This window comes from Gallus gallus, chromosome 18 (assembly GCF_016699485.2).
Source record: "Gallus gallus isolate bGalGal1 chromosome 18, bGalGal1.mat.broiler.GRCg7b, whole genome shotgun sequence".
NCBI lineage: Eukaryota > Metazoa > Chordata > Aves > Galliformes > Phasianidae > Gallus > Gallus gallus.
The window spans coordinates 7,056,334-7,076,567 of NC_052549.1; the positions used below are offsets into that span (position 1 = coordinate 7,056,334).

At 47.1% G+C, this 20,234-nt stretch overlaps 1 protein-coding gene, 1 long non-coding RNA gene and 1 other non-coding gene across 22 annotated transcripts in view; 2 read left to right on the forward strand and 1 right to left on the reverse strand.

Moving 5' to 3' along the window:
- RAB11FIP4 (RAB11 family interacting protein 4) overlaps positions 1-10,583 on the forward strand; it is a 125,033-nt gene extending 114,450 nt beyond the window's left edge. For 17 of the 20 annotated variants that reach the window (XM_425379.8, XM_025141761.3, XM_040649766.2 and 14 more), the window contains one exon: positions 9,135-10,583. The gene's annotated coding sequence lies outside the window, so the exon portion shown is untranslated. Of the gene's footprint in view, positions 1-6,116; positions 6,237-9,134 lie in introns of all 20 variants that reach the window. The other 3 variants (XM_040649758.2, XM_040649759.2, XM_040649764.2) reach the window with 2 other exon arrangements.
- MIR365-2 (microRNA 365-2) lies at positions 7,562-7,657 on the forward strand. The gene has a single exon (NR_031551.1). It is a non-coding gene; the product is annotated as a microRNA 365-2 (primary transcript).
- LOC107052235 overlaps positions 8,421-20,234 on the reverse strand; it is a 77,816-nt gene continuing 66,002 nt past the window's right edge. Inside the window, exons 6-8 of the long non-coding RNA XR_006931754.1 lie at positions 19,188-19,270; positions 18,312-18,510; positions 8,421-17,660 (exon numbers count right to left, since the gene is read on the reverse strand). This is a non-coding gene — a long non-coding RNA (uncharacterized LOC107052235). The remainder of the gene's footprint in view (positions 17,661-18,311; positions 18,511-19,187; positions 19,271-20,234) is intronic.

Genomic DNA, 20,234 nt, shown 5'->3' on the forward strand with positions numbered 1-20,234 from the left:
GGTTCTCAGTTTCTGTAACTGATCATTAAGAGCAGTGAAACTCAACGAGAGAATGCTTTTTCTGTGTCTTGCAAACTTCTTTACATAGAAAGAAGCTTCTCCCTTTAAGATTTCCACCGCAGAGAGCTCTTCTCCGTCGCTCCCTCCAAACACGGCCCATGTGAGTAACTGCACTTGTATAACTCGTTGTCTCACATGCCCCAAATAAAAGTGTAAGAACTCCAAAGAGTAAGGAAAATGCTTAAGAGCCAGTTTGAGGTGTTATGTAATGGTCGTTACATAAAGTTTTGGATGTCTTTATAGTTTAAGACATTACTGCCTTAAAAAACAAACCCACAAACTGCGGTTTTGTTTCAAAGCATCTGATAGGAATTTAAGCCTATAATATAAATTGGGATTGGAGGTTGGTTGTGTCGCAGGATGAGAGCACAGAGCTCCATTGACACAGCAGTTATGCCCTGAAACATCTCCGGGGAGCTGTGGGTGCCCCGGCAGGGTTTGCCCCGTGCTGTCAGTTCGGGGGCTGGCAGTGATTGTGGATGAGCAGCCGTGAGAGCTTTCATCGCTTCACAGCAGTGCGTTCAGAAAGGAGCCTTTGCAAAGTCTGCAACTTGTTGAACTTTACCCCTTTTTGAACTTCAAAGTGCATTTTCCAAATAGAAATATGCTGTAACTAGCTAGCCAACCTTGTTAGACACCACTGCTGAGTTATGAGCGGTTGCATGCAAGCAGCAAGCACAGGTTTGAGTGCTTAAAAATACATACAGCAAGGCTGCTGTGAGCACGGTGGGCTGTGCAGGGCATGGAGGTTGGCTGCAGCCGTAGTTGGTGCTGCACAGACTGCTGCAGGGCAGTGATACGCTCTTCCTCTGCTCCATCGTCTTCTCCTTGAGTAAACCTACATGTGGAAGGGAGTACCTTAGTTTGGATGAAAGAAATGGAATATATCCCAATTCGGCTTCCAGAAATGATCTCCCACCACAATGACTTCTGATCAATGAAGGGATGGCCAAATACTTGGGGTTTTTTTAGGTGAAATTCCCCTCAACTTCACTATTCTAGGCACAGCTTTGAGTGTAAGCAGCACTGCTGAGCTGACGGCCAGGCAGGAAAAGAGCTGAAAATAAAAATGAGTACACCGCCATGGTGTCTGAGCTGGCAGCTAATGAGGAGCAGCAGGGGGTGGTCAGTGGGAGGCAGAGGGTTTCCACACTCAGCACTTTGCTGCCAGCTGGTCCTGGTGCCCCTGCTTGCAATATGCAACGTCCCTCAGTCTGTGGGGCCTAAGGGAAAATACCAACCTCAGGCTGTCCATGGAAAGGACCCTAAAAATTGTGTTTATGAAGCTGCTCCTCCGACAAGGTGTGCTGGCAGCACTCAGCAGGCACCGAGTGGTGCAGTTGTGCTTTTCTGGATGTTGCTGTGACTTACAGGTCTGTGACAAGTGAATTTGGGTTTCTTTAACCTGTTCTCTAAAACATCAGTGATGTTAAGAACACGAGCTCAGCTTCCTGTTGCCAAGTTCTGTCCAGCTGAAATAAAGGAACATAGCAAATGAGGAGGAAGGTCCCGTAACTGCTCTAAGGAGGCTTCTGCAAACACAGGGTTGGACTATTCTCCTTCTCAAAGGAGACCTCCTTTAGAGACCAGTGCCTCTTCTTTTGTAATCAAACCTCCTCTGCTCTCCATTGCTGATTGGAAATGGATTTGCACGTGCTGTGCTTTCATTGCAATCTCCTGGCTGGTCAGTGTTAGATGGTTTTATGGGGTGAACGTGGGCACAGTGCTCCCTGATGCAGGGCCGCTCCAGCTGGCACTCACACGCCTGCCTCAGGATGCAGCTCTGGTCCATCCCTCCATGTCCCTGTGCAGTGGTTTCCTCTGTCACTGAGGAGGCTCTCAGCTGTGCCTTAGGAAGAGGAGCTGTCTGCTCCCCTGCTCCTCTGCTTGCTCCTCCCTGGCGACCGGAGACAGTCTGAGCTCCCTGAAATTGTGATGAAGTAGGAATAAGGCTTTGCTCGGAAGGTGGACAGGTGGTGCAGTGAGAAAAATGGCTGGGATGGCGTACATTGCAGCTAATGAAATGTGAGTTTACGTGGCCACCCATAGCTGATGTGTGTTTTATGGTTGAGTTCTTCCATGAGATGAGTGCTGCTAGCAGTGATGTGCTTCATATTTCTTTTGAGAACTTTGTACACTCCTCAGGCATAAAATATTATAGATTCAGTATGGTTGGAAAAGATCACCAAGATCATCCAGCCCAACTGAATGAAAATGTTTGTGAATGATAATAACTGCATCATGTTTTAATGCTGATAAATAATATCCATACTGCTGTCATGCCCATAATTGGTGCTGGGGAGGGCGTGGGGAGAATGCAATTTAATTGCAAAAATTGCCATTAAAAAAAAGTCTGAAACCAGAGTTTGGATGAATTCTTAGGAGTGCACAACCACAGGGATGTTCTTACAACCTTTCCAATTATTGAGCCTCAAAGAACTGGAAAATGGGGAGCAGTACAGTAGCAGATAGATCTGCTTCAAGCTCCAGGTCAGTAGCATGCTTAAGCACATGCTTAACTTCAAGCATATGATTAATCACATCCCTGGTCCACGGTGTAATTAAATGTGTGCTTAAGTGCTTTGTACAGCACAGTACCAGCCTGCAGGCGTACTCTGCATACTGGTGTGCCTGAGAAAGTGGTGAATCAGAAAGTGATTTTTGGCTGGAGTTTGGAAACCAGCTTGAGAGAGCTGGTTAGGCACCCAGGTCTCATATTTGAATAGCTATGGAAAAGCTAGTCTTGTTGGCAGAACAGTGTGAGTAGCAAGGTGTGGCCATTTATTTTATGGTAATTCCCTAGTTTTGTTTAAAATGAAGTTATTTAAAAATCCCTTTCTCTTAGCAATTTCCTGCTGTTCTCCTGTAACGCTTTGCTTTCCTTAATACCAGCCAGACTTGATTCTGCTCCAACAAAGCCAAGCTTGCCTGGCTGCTTCTCTCCTAACTTACTGGTCAGAGTGCAGGTAGATTCCGAATTGGAGGCAGTGCTGGTGGGTTGATGACCACAGCACACCTCTGCCTCTCCTGTAGATGATCAGTCCAGGTGCAGATCTGCAGTGATGCCCTCAGCTGGGACCCAGCAGGTATGTGTGCAGTGCTGCAATGAGACGCCTGCGCTGCTGTGCTGCGTGGCTGTACCCGTGGGCCACTGCAAAGCTCATGGCCGTGTGCTTGGTGTGGTCCTGGGCAGAGCTTTGGCCTGGGACTTTTCCAGCCAGCCCTGGATATGATGTGAAAGTCTGTGTGGGCCAGGGACCATTACTAACAGGCTGTTTGGATGCGACTGCCCTGTGTTGGTGGCTAGGTGATTGCAGACTGGCTGGTCCCTGCACTGTTTAATTTACTAGCAGTCATGTAGCCTCTTTTAGCCAGAGCTCCTCCCCTGGAGTTTTTTCCTAGCATTCTCCCTTCCCGTCCCTTTCCTTGTGCCAACCACTTTAATGCATTCGCCTTCACACCAGCAGCTCCTTCCCCGTTGCTCTGGGATTGTTTTGCCAACATGTTTGTTTGACCACACCATTTGACCAGGCATTGCTGTCATCCTCTTCTGTGCCAGGCTGAGCTGGATAATGGTCTTTTGCTGCTTGGGATGGGTATAGTATGGAGCTTCTAGAAGACATTTTGATGACTAATTGTTCTATTTTATATACTTAAAGTCAGTTAGGTGCCATAATTTCCTTCTTCTGGGAGGTCTCTGCATATAAATGCTAGGGAGGTCACGGTAATGAGGAAAGTTGACGCAGTATTAAATGCTGCTATCTGAACTATTGGCCCCTCCGTTGCTGAAAGGTGGGAGGGTAGTTTTCCAAGCAGGCTCCATGGAAACTCTGTGTAATGTGTTTGATTATCCAACGTTGTCATTTTCAAAGGGACCAGTCAAGATTAACAGGGCCTAAATGTACCATCCCCTAAAAATAACTCTGGCTTCCCAGCTCTTGCTGATGGTGGCAGAGGTGTAAGAGCTGAGAAATGATGCTCCAAACAAAAGAATTCAAAGGAAATGAATTGTAAAATGCCTATGGCCAAAACCACCCCTTGTCAGCCCTGGGAGATGGGTGCTCCTCCACCAGTGCACGGCTGTGTGTTCGTTTCAGTGTCTCAGCACAATGAGGACAGAGAGCCTGATGTTCTGCTTGGAAGCCGGGCTGCCACTGAAGACAGCAGCAGTCAGTATGTCTTCTGATAACTGGCAAAGTGAGAAGCTTCCTGAATTTAACCAATGTGTGTAATTTTGTTTCCTTTCGGGTGAGAGAAGCAATGAACCCAGCTGGCGTGGTGACTTCTAGAGCACGCTTGGGCTTGCACAAAGGACAGCCCGATCAGAGTGAGACTGTGGTGGCAGGACCCAAAGCTAATTATGCCCTATTAGTAACTCATTTGTGGCTGAAGGGATTTCCCAAATGCCAGGCACAGTTGTGCTGTGCCAGTCTCTCTTGGGGCAGGTCTTGTTTGGCATAGATCAGACCACATTCAGGCATGCATTCGTTGTCTTGCGCTGCAGTTAATATTTTCTTGGGGACCTCTGCTAATTTTCAAGATGATGATCAGCCCAGTGTTGGTTTTGAAAGAAAAATCTGAGAAATGCTTCTTTTCAGAGAGTAAATCCCATAAATAACTGGATTCTGGAAGCCTGCTTTGCCAGTATTTCTCCACAGCAGCTCATTACTTTCAGGGCCCTGCTGGCATCGGCTGCTTTCTCGGTGCTGCGTCCTCTGGCTCGCCCACCTGGAAACAGCCCCACTTCTGGAGAGCAGGGTGCACACGGGGTCCCTGAAGCACTGTGCACACTCAGCAGCTCTGAAGGCAGCTCTTTGTCTCCAGCAGGCTACCTGGAGTCAGCTCTGCGGCCAGCTGAAACCAGAGGCTGAGGCTGTTGGCCGGGCAGAGCAGGATGGCAGCAGGCAGCCGCTGTCACAAGGGCCAGAGCCTCTGCTGTGAGCGGGTGTTACTCATTTGGTAATACCAGTCTATTCCAGATGAGGATCTGCCCCTTTGTTTTGTGTATAGCACAATTTGTTTTCAATTTTTGTTTCTGAAATGAAACTGTCAAGATGAAATTCACACTGAAAAAATTGAGGGAAACGGCCCTTTGTGCGTTTCTAACAATCCTCTTCAATGACTAAAGCTGGAGGAATTGTAGAAACTGCATTCACTTCCTACCTTTGGTTTCTTTCTGTGCTGTTCTCGTGCTTTATGAATTTCAAATCTAACAGGCCAAAAAGCCGTCAGTCCCAAATCCTCCCCCTGACCTCACTGTAACCCAGGGACTCGTGCTCTGATGCTGAAGTCTGGCCGTGCTCCTGTGGCAGCAGGAGCAGCACGTCCCTGTGTGGCACACGGAGCCGTGTGCTGCTTTTCCAGCTCAAGAAGGAACACGTAAACCCTCCACAAAGGGGGGTTCCCCAGGGCGGGACACATCCATCCTGCAGGAGTCTGCCAGCTACCCAGTGCAAGTAAAACAAAATCAGGGTGAGAGAGCCTAACCGGGCTGAAATCTGCGGTGAGTCCACCTGCCTGCTGTGCTCTGCCCTGGTGAGCTCCATCTGCTTGTGCTGCTGGGGAGGTTCCCTGCAGGGTCTCACCGGGTTGTCTTCTGAGTCAGCGCAACAGCAGTGCTGCGGGGACCTGGTCCTTACCTGGGGTTCCTTCCAACTACAGAGAGCTGTTTGTTGTCATTCCAAGAGGAAAAAAGAAAAGAACCTTTTGAAAATAATAACGGCACGCATCTCATTTTAATTTTAGTCGTAGAAACTACTTGGTGCTCATGGCAAAGGAATTGATTCCTTAAACGAATGAAGCAGCAGCGCTGCTTGCAGTGTGGGGCTGCTGACACTCTGACTCATGCTTTGCATCTCACAGGATCTGGCTTTTATGCTTCATTTAGGACACCAACGTCATCAGCATTCAGGGGGCTCCTCCTTTTTTTTTTTTATTAAGATACTGCTGTTACATTTCTATTTTTTTAAAGATGCAAATAATGTTTGGATCAGAATCACAGCTCGTGTTTTATTACCAAATCAGGGCATAATGGTTGCTTTCATTTAACTTCCCAGCGTTAGAAGAAATTCTAAATGAAAATTAGGTGTGGCTTCGTACAGCAATGAGAGGGGCTGAGGCATTTGCTGTGTGCCAGGCTGGCTGCTGCCATGGAGCATCATTCGCTGGTGAGACAGGTGAGGACATTCATCTTGTGCTGCACGTGGCCGGGACCTTGGGCTGCCCGAACCTCAGCATTCCCATTGCATGCAGAACAGCTGCGCCGGCCCCGTCCGTGTCCCTGGAGATGGCATGTTTGAACGGCAGCAACTCCAAACACGGCGCAGCTCTGCAGCTCAGCCCCATTGTTCTGAGGCTGGATGTAACACAGCGCAAGTGAGCCCTGCAGAGCGCCTGGGCCTGCCCCGGACAGGGGCACCCGAGCCGTGTGAGATGGCTGCTCGTAGCACACTTTGTGGGTTATGGAGACAGTGTCGTGTTTGTCCTAACCTGTAACTGCTGGGAATGGGTTCTTCGTTGAGGGGCAGGGCATTTTTAATGCAAGAGGGGGAGAAAAAAAATAGTGCTGCGAGTCCTCAGTGGTTCCCTGCTCTGCTCCAAAGGCCCCGGGAGCCCCAGAGCAGCTCCCAGAGCTCTGTCCTCAAGGGCAGAGTGCTTGCCCAGCCCACGGGGCTTCCCACAGCATGCATGGGGCTGGTGTGCCCATCCAGCACCCCACAGCGAGCTCAGGGAAACAGCAGGGCAGGAGCACCCATGGGAATCTGCCTATGGATTTTGTTGAGTCCACTGCCATCAACATTCAAATTACCAAGGAGTTAAAAGAAAAGTGCTGCTCCTTGCCCTATGAACATGCTGGGTTGGGCTGGGAATTCCAAGAGGATTTGTAAATGAGGTTGAAAATTCCCAGCCAACCACTTGGCACCTTTTTAGTAGGAAAAATATAGCTCTTAAAAATCTCATAAACTGAAAGCGGTTGAGAAATCAGTGGCAATTACCTAATTGAACCCCCAGCTTTATTAATAAATCAAGAACAACTGCTCGTGCAGCTGGGCGGGCGCTGTGACCCCCTCCCACCGCCGCGGGGCTGCGTCACAGTGCACACACAGCAGGTGCTCACCGGCGCTGGGATCCCTGTGTTTAATGGGCAAAGTGCGGTGCACTGAGTGCTGGCAGGACAGGCCATTGCTTCATTTTGCCCTGGTGATTTGGGGGGCGTTTGAGGGTTGCTTACGGTGAGGTGCGCTCTGTCTGATGGCATTTCTGCCGAGTGACAGACGAGCCATCTGGCGTTATGCTGAAGTGCAGCGCAGCGTTTGCTTAGGAGGGAGCCTGCAGTGATGACAAAGCAGTTCTGGACCTCCACTGCCTGTGTCACGGCCGGTCAGCACGGCTGGGCTGCTGCTGGCAGATCAGCAAAGCCAGCATGAGGTGGCAGAGCCATGCTGGAGCGAAAGGAGCCCATCAGACCTCTGCCCTCCTAGGGACGTGGAGGGGACTGAGCGGCAGCAAGAAAAATGAGGGACTTTCAGGGGCAGCTGTGTTTTACTAACCCAGTCATAATGCCCCTAAAAATCCTTATTGTTCTTGCAATGGTCAACTGTGACCTCCGGCACAGGGAGGCCTGGAAGGTAAGCACGAGTGCTGGGCGCAGGGCGAGCACGGTAGGGCAGGTCTGCCTTTGGGAAGGCTTGCTTGCAAGCTGGAGTGGTGTTACAGGCTGGGGGAGGAGTTTCTGTCAGAGTGGATTGGAAAAGATTCACTGTTAATTGTGGTATGGAGAGTGCACTGTTGCATGAATCTCAGGGCATGAGAACTGGAAGGCAAAGTGAGAGAAATGAAAGAAACCAAGCACTTTCCCTCCCTCTTGTATCTGTCTCTCATTTCTGGCTATCACATCAAAATGCAGCCAGAGACGTTCTCAAACCAACCCTGGAGACACGACCCCTGACCGCAGCACTCCAGCAGGAGCGTGGCTGGTTAAGAGCAAGGTGTTGGGGAGCAGGGGGGGGTGCACCCCGAGCCACCGGTCCTTTACTTAGCATTAGAAATTACTCCACTGGTTGCAGGACAGTCACGGGATGTGGGAAGGTGGCCGTGCAGCATCACCAGCGTGCTGGGCAGCAGGGAGCACCGACTGCCCCACCAGGCAGCGCCTGCCTGTCACTGCGCCCCTGTCCTGCACAGCTGTGTGCCTGCCGACAGAAGGGCTCCATCCTGCAATGCTCCTGCTCATGTCCTTTCCTCTAACATCCCAGGGCTGCGCTGCCATAAATGCTTTCAGTCAGAAGTATTTAAAAAGCTTGTTTTCTCAGATTCCAGGACAGTGATGTGTGCTAGCTTCTTACATTATTGCATCTGCATTTCTTTCTTTTTTTTTTTTTTTTTTTTCTTTTCTCTCTCAGTATTCAATTTTCATGTTTGGGAAAGCGTTGGTGGTTTTAGACTTAATGCCTTTCATTACGCTGGGAACTGCCCTCTCCTTGCTAACTCCCTGCTTTCCTCCTCTTCCTGCTGAACTGCTCTCAGTCATCGCAGCTCTCTGCTCATCCCCATCGCCTCATTCTGAGCTTCTTTCCTGCTTAGGGCAGACGGAGATGCAGTAATTGCACAAAGAGAAGCAATTTGTTAAACAGAACTGTAATATTCAATTATCCTCCATCATGCATTCTAACACCTTGTTTGCATTTCTGAGAGCTTGTATGTGTTGCGTTTTTATTTTCACTGAACCCTACAACAGTGTTCAAAGCTTTTCCCCCTTTAATAACTCTACCAAGGGAGATGGATAACCAAATTAAGCTGGCTCCACAACAGTAACTGTCCTTTTCCCAGCGTCTGGTTGCTTTAGTCATTACCTTTTTGAAAGGGCTTTGTGTACCAATTAATTGGTATGTTTATCAATGAATTCTGCTTCACGTGGCTGTGCCAATAGATTAGAAATGCATGCCTATTTTTCTTTTTTTCCCTTCTCTCTCCCCGGACTGCACAGACTTGCCTTTGCACATCACTTACCTATTTTTAATTGGGCTACGTGGCTCTGGAGCAAGAATTACTCATTTGTTATTTGTCATTCTCAGGAACATTTCAACTGCTTCTGTTAGAGCTGAATTCTATGTAAAGGAGAAGTGACTAGAAACCCCAGACTGGGTCCCAGGTCTTGCTTAACTTTGTAATGCACGCTGACTTGCTGACGCGACTCCAGTTAAGGTATGGTATGAATCAGGAGCTCCAACAGCCGCTGCGGAATGAGCGCGTTCACATGAAGTCATCCTGCAGCAGCTATTGCAGAATAGTCAACTGCTCTGTGTAAGCAAGCCCTAAAAGCCAATCCTGGTCCCAGCGGCTGTGTGACTAGGTAAGGGAGGTAAAGGGCACAAGAAAGGCACCCTTCTGTCAGCTATGGATGGGCTGGGAGCAAAGAAACCCGTGCTGCTCAGGGCTGCCTTGCAGGCCGCTGCTTTTGGAGTGGTTTGGTTCAGGACTTTCTGCTTTGATGCCTTTGATTTCTGAGACTGGCCCTGCGTACGAAGCCGCAGACTGTTTCCTCATTTAGCCAGTGCAGTGTCTTCACCTGATACCGAAACAAGATGGAAGGAATTGAATGTTTCCCCCGGTGTGGCTGGAATTGATCTGCTTTTAACCCATTATCTACCGATGGAATAAACAGAAGCAGCTCCACTACTACCAGGATGGAGAACAACCACCGACTCTTAGTACCGGAAACAGGAAGATCCAGAAGGGGTTTTTGTTCCTACGTTACAATTTTTATCTTTAGTATTCACATCATACTCAAAGTAAGAATATTTATATGCTAAAATAAACCCCTTTTTGCTTTGTGATACTGGATTGAGCCTGCCCACCTTCTTCCTATCACAGCTCTGACCCATGGAGAGAGCCAAGTGGTGGATGTGGAGGTCAGAAGGGGCCCTCCGAATGCAGGGGATGCACACAGAGCAATCCTGCAGCCCGTCCTGAAGCCGGTGCATGGATGAGTGGATCTTTCTCTCATGTGCTATGGGAACTCTGCCTATATAAATGTCTGACAAACTCTACCAGTGCTTTATAACCTTGTGTCTTCTACCTTCTGGTAAGCCACAATTTCCTGCTTATGCATCTCTGTGGAAGAAGCCCTTCATATATGTGACTGCATGTGGTGAATAGGAGAGCAAGAAGAGTTGGTGTTATTTTTATCCTATCTGTTCTCAAAACAGCTCTCCCAGTCACACACCCCTCCAATAGCCTTGGAGTGGAGGGCAGGTGCAGAGCCCTGTGGGGACACTTGGTACTTGGCCAGGGGCTGGCAGGCAGGAGGGCTCCTGCATGCCCTGCAGGTGGGATTCCTGCTCCATTTCACTGCAGGGCATTCTGGGCAGACCTGTGAGTCCAATTCTGTGTGCCCAGGCCAAAGCATTACGATTTCAAGGACAAATTTGGCTGTTCCTTTTGAAACTTCACTGTCATTTAGCACCTCCAGTCTGGCTTGGAAAAATGCAGAAATTCCTATAATAAATGTGTTTTGAAAAGTATACACAGGCAATCATGATTTTTTCAGTCAGTCTCAAGTGATGCCATCCACTTCTACTCTGCTTAAGTGCTGCCCTGGACTTCTTGAAGTTGCCATCCCTGGCATATGCTAAGTAAGTAGTATGAACATTTCAATAGACCTTGCCAAAACAAAGCATCCCCTTCTGGCATGCAGATAATTCTGCATGGATAGCAGAAGATGTACTAAGCTTGAGCCACTGTTCATATTTCTTTGCACATCAAAGCAATTGCACCAGCATCTTTCAAGCACCCATGTTCCAGGCTGCAAGGAGTCTCTGGCTGCACAGGGCCTTTCTGAATTGCCCTGTGATGTTATCGACTGCTTTCAGTGCACAACATCTGCCTGGAATAATTTAATGTGGTGCTTTCAGTCAAATAGAAATTGCATGTCAGCCACATGATCTGAATTAGACCAGTGCAGGAAATAACATTTTGCAGGCAAATTTGGTGCCTTCTTTCACTGGAGCCCTTTGGTACTTGGCTGTAGTTTTCGATGAATAGCTGTTTCATGGAGGAAATATGGTAATTAAGGCAAACTTTCTTCATGTTTTAAACTACTTTCAGCAAAACTAGAAATCCAAGCTGCCAAGCAACCTTTAGTTTTAGCAGATTACTGCTGGTCTGTGTCTTTTTAATTAGGCCAGAGTCAATCAAGTTTAATTAAGAGAATTGGTGGGACAACCAGGACAGCCTTCCCAAGAGCAGGACTCTGTTCTGGGGCCCAGTTGGTACTGGTTGAGATTTGGTTCTCTATAAAGACAAAGAAAACAAAATAAAACCTCAGCAAAATGAATAGATGTCACGAGTCTCAAGCACACAGACAAAGGACAGGGTTTGACCATCAGTCTGTAGGCAGAAGGGCTGTCACAGACAGCCAGTCACAATATATTCTGATCTTTTGGTCAGCACAGATGCTACCTGCAGTACCAAGCTTTGGCTCTGTGGCGAATGAGAAGCAAATCTACGGATTCCAGTGCTTGTACTTCCAGGCTGTTATGGCTTGCTCTTAAATGGGGAAAGGAAGCCAAAGGAAATCATGTGCATTGGAGTCAAATACCATTTTTAGGAGTGGGAACTGCATGAGTATTTCACCAGTGATTAAAATAGCCAGGGACCAGGGCACACTAATGATTAATGATCTCTTTCTGCAAGCTGAGGACATGTCCTACAGAATCTGGCCCTCCTGAGAGATAGTCATGAAGTACAGTTTGGCGGAGCGTATTTTAAAGGCATGAGCAAAAATTGGTAGGTTAATTGTTGTTTTTTATGTTGTGGATCTGCTGTGTCATTTGGCTTGAATTACTGGCCCCTATTTCGGAAGCATGCAGTACATGGAAGTAGCCCTTACCAACCTGGTGCAGCCACACCACTGTCCCACTCCCAGCACAGGCAGGAGTGCGGGCTGAGAAGTTACACTAAGCTCACTGCTGCAGGTGGAACAAGGCCATCTACACAATTATTCTAAAGCCCCTTTTTTTTTGACTTACCTCGTTTGCCTTCTGTGAAGGCGGCTCTCCTTAGCAGGACCCCCAGCACTCCTGAGGTCACATCCTGCATGCTGCATTACGGGGAACTTGGAGGCCTGGACTGCACCTTGTCCCCATGGCAGCTCAGAGCACAGCCCCACTCGGGAGGCCCCACCAGCCATCCTCCATCCCTTCACTACATGGCAAAGATTACTGCTGCAGGAAGGAGGCCAAGCAAGAAGCTGTGTGATCCCTATCAACGCACCTGCCCTCTTCCAGCATCACACAGACACCACTGATTTGTCCATTAGAGATGTCATTTTTCCTGCACAGAAACAGCAGTACAAGGCGTTACTACAATCAAACTTCAGTTTCAAGTGAGGAACTTCTGGGAGTTCCTCTTCTTTTTTTTTTTTTTTTTTTTTCCAGCTGCAGGGAAGGGTGAAAACTATCAGCTATACAAATATTACAGTTTATGCTGTTAAATAAATCATAATTTGTCAACAGGTAGCTGAATTATGGCCAATTCCACTGAGAGCCAAAACTGATCTTCTTTCCCAGTGCTATTGTATAGTAACAGCTGGCAGAACACTGTCAAGCAAAGCTGTGCTGTGCTAAGCTGATAAATAAACCAGTGAGCCTCAGTGTAGGAGCCACATCATCTCATGGAGAGACTGCAGCTCATGCTGGAATGTGTTGCACAAATGCTTGTTAACAGTCTACACACAGGCAGAGAGTTGCTTTATGAAAAGGTGTTAGAAAGATGTGATTTGAATAAGACACAGCATTCCTAGGGTTATCAAAAGAACCAGCCAGGTTTCAGGTCTCAGAGTACTAAAGCACAGCAGCAAGCCAGCCAATGTTAGCATTTCTTGTTCATTCAAATGGAGAGTCTGGTAACCGGATTCTGGATGAGTGGAAAGTCCCAACAAGTTCTAAGATACAGCAAGGCAAGCCAGAAAACCAACAGAGAGAAATGTGTTTCTATTTGTTTCACAGCTCCCAAATTCTGCTGGAGAGTTTTGCACTCTTCAGTTGTTTCTGAGGCAGAAGGAGACCTCCTCTGATTGCAGATGCTGTGTTGCTTTAAGCCAATCAGACTACACTGTCCCGGGTGGGAGAAGGAAGGGTAACAAGTGCCAGTGCCCCATCAGGAGATACAGCTTCATGCTGGAGCTCAGAGCCTCGTGCAGCCGGCAGATAACTCTGTGTGTTTTATACTTAACACCACTCTGGTTTTGTCCTTGCTTTGCAGGCATTTTATTTTTATCGTGGGTAAGAACAGGAACATGTGCATTTCTGTGAAAGGCCGAGCACAGGGCTGCAAGCTCCATCTCAGTGCAAATAATACTTTGGCAGGAAACCTGCAGGAGATTAAATTAGGGACCTAAAGACTGAATATTAAAACATTTCCAACTTTTGAGTTCTTTTAAATAAGCAGCTACAAAACAAAGCAGTCTGACAAAATTAGCAGGACCGAAGTGCTAAAGGAACCCACTAAGGGTCATTTATTTGTTGATGCAGATTTAAGAGAACTTTTTAAGTTATTTGTATTAGTAGCTGTGTATGTCAACATGCTATTTCCTCAATGCATTTTGAGTCCAGATTAGCTAAAGTTTTAGGTGTTGGCAGACTTGCTACAATAGAAGGGAAATGCCACTGGAATAACTTTAAACATGATCCAATCCCTGATGATTCATTGGATGTGTTAAAATTTCCTTTGAGACCATGTAAGTAATGCAGGGACTGGAGTGCAGAGTGCCTGTGACTCAGCTCTCTGCGAGGCAAAGGGAGGATGTCAGAATTGCTCACTGGGACTGGAGGAATCTCATTTATCTATTTATAGGCAAGGCTGAGATGAGCTCGTGCCATTGAAGAGCTGAATTTGCCAGTTCTCTTGGGGGGAGGAAAAGGGAAGGCCCTCCTGTTAGCTGGTGGGGCTGCTTCCAAACCCAAGGACTCTGGCCAGCTGCATTTTCTTGCCCTCGGATGAGCAGCGTGGGGCACCTGGTGCAGACCTGTGGGAGAGCAGAGCAGCCCCAGCCCCCGGCACCAGCTGCTGCTCAGCCCCTGCTCCAGAGGGGCTGCAGGACCAGCAGGTCCCGTGCCCTGAGGTCAGGGGGCTCTTCCCACTGCAGGGGCATCACTGCAGCACGCGTGTATGTCAGCCAGCTTCATTTAAGAGGTGCTGGTTAGAGGCCGCTTTGCCAAAAGCCTTTTTACTGCTTCTCTTCAAAGAGGTACAGCAGTATTCCCCGTGAGTGGGCATTCTGCCTAACAGGGCATCAGAAAAGGAAAGCTCCAGGGGACAGAGCGGGGAGCCGAGCACACTGCCTGCTTCCAGCCTCTGCACAGCCTGCGAGCCACTGGCAGTGCTGGGACAGCCATTCCTGAAGGTGTGCTTTCAGCCATGTATATTTAGGTTTGGGAGGTGAAAGACGGTCACACTGTGGGTAAAAAGCAAGAGCTCAAACCCACAGCGAAATGTTTTAGTGACACTGCTTTTCTGGTACAGCTGGCACTTAGCTGTACAGCAGCACACACTGCGGCCTGGTCTTCTTACTAAGAAAGAAACCACTCCATATAGGCACCACACACCGCACTGCTCCATCACTGGGAACACCTTTGTGGTGTTGGTCCGGGCTGTTCTTTCCATTCCCTGCATTTAGCTGCTGTGGCTAATTCCCTTCCCAAAAAAGAAGTTATCTAGGAACACAGGGCTCTGGATTACTGATCCAGCCTCCTACTGTTACATTCAATTACATCATATCGTGCTTTTTGGCAGGTTGTCCCAGCACTTCATTTAAAATTTTCAGCCTTAATATCATTTGTTCTTGTGCCAGCATCATAATGTAGTTTAAACAATTCTCTTTTTTCTCTGATCTTTACCTATCAGATATATTTACTGAAAACAATCCTATCTCCTCTAGCCTTTGTTTTGAAAAACTAAACAAATGAAACTCTTCTAGTCTCCTCTTGTTCCAAACCCTCTGATCATCCTCAATGCCCTTCTCTGTACCTGCTAATCTTCCTCGAACATGAGTGAACCTGTACCTTCTAGGATTGTGTTTGCTTCTCCATATCAGATTGGTGGCTCACAGTCATCCCTGGGAGCGAATTATTCTCTGTGGTTTTTTTTCCACCCCCCTGCCTTTGTCATCTTCAAGTAAGTAATATGATATTCTAGTTATTAATTTCTAAATGCATGTCTTAATACTTTCTCTATTCTATTTCAGATGAATTCTGTCATTCACTCATTGCTGATTGATGTTCCGATCATCCTCTGTATTAACAAAGCCCGTGTCCTCAGCAGATTTCTTTACTACATTCCTACTGCTGTGCCAGACTCGTTAATGAAAGAAGCAAGAGTGAGCTCAACACTGACTCCTGAGGAGTTCCACTTACTGACTGCCTCTGTCTGGCATTTCTTCTCTGCTCAGAGCTCCCCTTTCCTCTGCACTTTAACAGGTTTGCATTCACCATCCACACTAATCCCCATCATCTCAACTTCAACGAGTAATTTCCCCTGTGGTATAATATCAGATTCTGGATAGAGTAAATCACCTGTATTTCATTTGCCTAAAAAAATAATCAGTCATCAAAGAGAAATATCAGGTTAAGCTGAACTCATTTAATGTGCCAAATCCTGGGATGGAAATCTGCCAGTGCACCTTCACCTGAGCACACCGAATTCTTCATGCTTTTCCTTCCACCTTACATGTGATAATTTTCATTCCCTTATGTATATTCCCACTAGAAATCTTGTCTTTGTCCCACTGCTCAATACGATCATCTCTACTGAAAATGTGGACAAAGTGTTTTTAATTCATTTTTAGACCATATGTGGATGGGTCTTAATCTCAACCCCATTCTCACTCCATAATGACCACGTTTCTCCTCTTTTTATTTCTCTAGCTGAAACCCTCTGCCATCTGTTCTAATTTCCTTTTCAAGTCCAATTCACAAGTTCACTTTTGACATTTTTCATCCTGTCTCTGCCTTTCCCATCCCAGCAGCTTCAAATTGGATGACTGAGGCAAATACTGCCTTCAGTCTTCTGCTCCACCACTCTTCTCCAATGCCATCCTTGTGGCAGTGGCAGTAACTCATAAGGCAGGTCCAGAACTGCTGCACTGAACACGTCACTGGAGTGGTGGCTGTTCAGGACCTGCAGGGTAAGCTGCTTTGTCAGCCCTGTGATAAGAGTGATGGCCTCCATCAAAGAGCAGAGCAGAGCAGAGCATCGTATTCTGTAGCAGTTCCTCTCCAGACATCTGATTTCAATCCTTAGCTGCATGCCAGCAGAATACCCTCATGCCAATCAGAACTTCTGCATGTCAGTTAATGCTCTCCACGTGTTTGGGGCTGGTTATTTATCCCACTGGGGTTGGAGCATTTCCTGTCAGGGTTCATCTTCCTGCATGTTTCAGCTGGTTTTGGAATCCAAGTTCCATCACATTCAATTCCTCAGATCTGCAGTGCAGCTGATTCCACTAATTAGCTCCCTTAACTTCTCAACATTTGCCCTCTTTGAGATGAGTATGTTTTGGTGTGTCACTACAGACGGTGCTGAAGATTCAGTCCTAATGAGGTGCCTTTAAAAGCTCATGTTTCTTACCCAGAGTCCTCAGATGCTTTGGATGACTCACAACTTGGTGCTTTAGAGACAGCGAAAGAACTGCACTTCCCTTTGTGCAGGAGACAGACTCTGTATCATCTTATCATTGCTCAATATTACCCAGCATTTTCATTCTGTAGCCAACTGAGACAATAAAGAGCCTAAAAAGTCACATTTCAAAAGATACTGCACTGGATGGAGAATGAGTTAAGTCCCTAAAGTGAAGTCCAAAGCTTCCTACCCCCACTGAGATCACTGCAGCACTTTGCTAACCAATTATGCTTACCAGAAAGCAAGGTGTCTGTACCAAGCTATTTGCTTTGAATTCTGCCTATTTCCTGCAGAAAGCAAAGCCCATCCAGACTGCAGCTGACCGGTCCGAGACACGCCGACAGGTAGCAGAGGCCTAGCTTAGAGTGCTCGTACAGCACCAGCACAAGAAGAGAGCCACGTCCACAAGGGACTTCTGAAAAATGCAAAGCACCTTGAGAAATCCAGGCCTTACTGCCGGGACTCTGCATGTGATGCATGTCCTCTCTTTACCTGCCTCCTCAGCTGCAGAACTGCAGCAGCACTGCCCTCTTCCCAAGCCAGCATGCGAGTGATACAGCCACAGTGCTGGGGCTACGTTGCCATCTGAGATAGGTGGAAGCTGCCTTCTGCTGCCAAACTGGTGCGTGTTCAAACCCTGTAGAAAGAGCTGAAATGGCAGAGCAATGTAAATTTCTCTCCTCTCTCCTCTTTCAATGGGAGCAAATATGCCCCTTTCCCAAACCACGTCTGCCTTGAATGCTCCCTGCTCTGCTGGGCACCTACTGACCTTGGCAGTGTCACAGGACCCGTGTTTTTCTGAAAGAGTAACCTCCTTGTGAAGAGGCTTATTGCTTTGGGAAACACAAAGCAGTCTTGTCCTCCAAGTGTCCAAGCCTTCTTTTCACGTCTGTTTATTCCTTCACTAGCATTTATTTTTGGCCCTGCAAAAAAAAAAAAAAAAAAAAAACACAACTCCACATTAAAGGGATGGTGTCCAGTTAAAACCCACATGCTGCACCACCCCTTCACACCCCTTTGCAGAGGAAGGGAGCAGAGGAGACCAACAAAAAAACTCAAGAAGAACTGTCTTCTGTTGGGCACAAAACTGCCTTTGCTTTCTAGAGAAAAAGCAGCAGAGCATCCTCAGAGCATTGGTCAAATAGGCCAAATTCCGCATGCCTGAGGCCTGTTTGTATACATAATCACAAATTCAAGGACCAAATTTCCATTTGTCCTGGAAAATCTCTCTAGTTGGTATTATAAAAGGAGCCCAGGAGAGCAGGACACCAATGTTCCGCAACGTCATACCGAGTTTGTGGTGTGTGTAACTCTTGAGCAATGCCAGCCTTTGCAACACAGCTTACCAATGATATAAAATCAGAAAGACAGTTTCATGCTGCTTCTGTGCTGTCTCCACAGCTCTCTGGGACTACTAGAGCAAGAACATGGCTTCTTATGCAGTATAGAAAAGCTTATGAGGAGCAGCAGGTGATTGATGCCTCCTGAGGCCAGTGCCAGCTGCACTTAACTGCTGCTCAAGGCCAGTGTTAAGGCAAACAAAAGCACTTAGGCCACCAGCAGCGTATGCTCACCTGTTTGACTTTGCAGAGAAGTAATCACAGAGCCAGTGCCAGCTTTGTGCCTGTCGTCTCCCAGCTGAGAGCTGTGACTGTGTGTGGCCTGATGCAGCTGCAGAAGGGCTGTCTGAGGGCTCACAAAGCTGAAGTCCGAGGCACAAAGTTCAAGTCCAAGGTCCTGTGTTGACAGTGTGTGTGGTCAAGACCTGCGTTCCTGTTGAAAGAAGGAGAGAAGGAAAGCTGGACTGCATCATGAGCTCTTTGTACTGGCTCTGCAAGAGCAATTGTGCTCACTGGCAATATCTATGTCTTGGACCACCCAGCAGCATCCAGCAGCCCGGGTCGGGTAGGTGTGCTCCATTTGTTTAGCACCATGACTGAGTTGGGCACCTGAGGACAAAGTTATTAAAGCAGTCTGCTCTCAAGACCTATGTGACAGCAACTGCATCACTGTCTGCTTTCACTGAAGTCAATGGGACTCTGGCCACAGGCCTGATTCCTCTCTCTCACACATCAATAGATTATCTTTCAAGTCCATTGGCTTCTATGAAATTAGAGCTGTCAAGCCCTGGATGTACACTATGGCATGGTTCAGCCAAAAGAAATGGGGGACATGATGGAAATTGAAACCTCTGGAAAGACTTGGCCTATCTTGTATGCTTAGCAAGTCAGTAGAATATTAATGCTGCATCCATCACTCAGAGTACGTGCTTCTGGATGCTTGGCTGACTTTGGTAAGGGGCACTTTGAGAAGGATAAAACTGCATTTTCATTGCTGAGAATCTTCCTACAGCACACAATGTGGCCCATGGGATGCTGACAACCTACTGGAATTGTCTTCAGAGACTACATAGGGGCTAACACTGCTAAACTGTATAAACAAGTGCTTACCCCTGAATATCACGTTAGTCCAAACAGGATTTATAAACACAGAGATGGTCAGAGGTGGGCTGTCCTCCAATCAGTCTGTGAATCTAGAAAGAAAGAAAGAAAAAAGATGACTTTGTATTCTTTCAATTACATACGTTTCATACATAATTAAAGTAATCACAAAAACACATGCATTGTATCAGTAATTGGCAAATTAAGAATTCGGTCACGGTTGTTCAGGAACTTACAGACTCCATGCAATACCAATAATAATTATTTATAACCTACTATGCAAGGAAATTAGTCCAGGAAAACTGACTGATTATAACGTAGCACAGTCACCCCAAGGGAGAAGTTGAGTGCAATGTGCAAGGAGCAAGACATCACACCATTTTCTTGTCTTGTATTATAAACTTTACTGCAAGTAGCATTCTGGTATTTTGTATTGAATGTCTCGGTTCCCCTGTAACAAATACCTATTGTATTCCTGCTGAATTTCATTGAATTTACTCCTGAGTTATACTTAAGGTCTGAGGCAGATCCACATTGCTGCTTTCTGTATAAATCCCTGAGCTGCTTATTCACGAGGATGTGCAGCTTCGCAAAAGAATGAGTTGAGAGAATGAGCTGGGTGGCAGACTGTTAGTTCTGATGGTATTACCATAGCATCCGGAGAAGCTAAATGCAGTGCTAACTCAAGGTACAAGAAAGCTTCAGCCCTTGAAAAGAGCTAACAAAGACGATGCACAGAAAGTGGGAGGAAGCAAAGAGGCACAGAGAAGAGAAGCGGCTGTGCAGTGTCACACAGCAGGCAACCTGGGGGGGCAGGAGCACGGCCCCGTCTCTTAGCACTTTCCAGCTTCACACTGCCTTTTGGTCCTTTCTGCATGTGGACCTCATGCATCTTCAATTAAAAGCACAACCCAAAAATAGAAGATCTTTTTTTGTCAAGAGAACTCGTGCTCTGCGAGTTGTGAAAACAGATTATTTCCCATGATTAATACCTGCCTCCTCTCTGAAGACATCCATCTCTGCGTGGATCGGATTCTAATAAAGCAAAGCTCACCT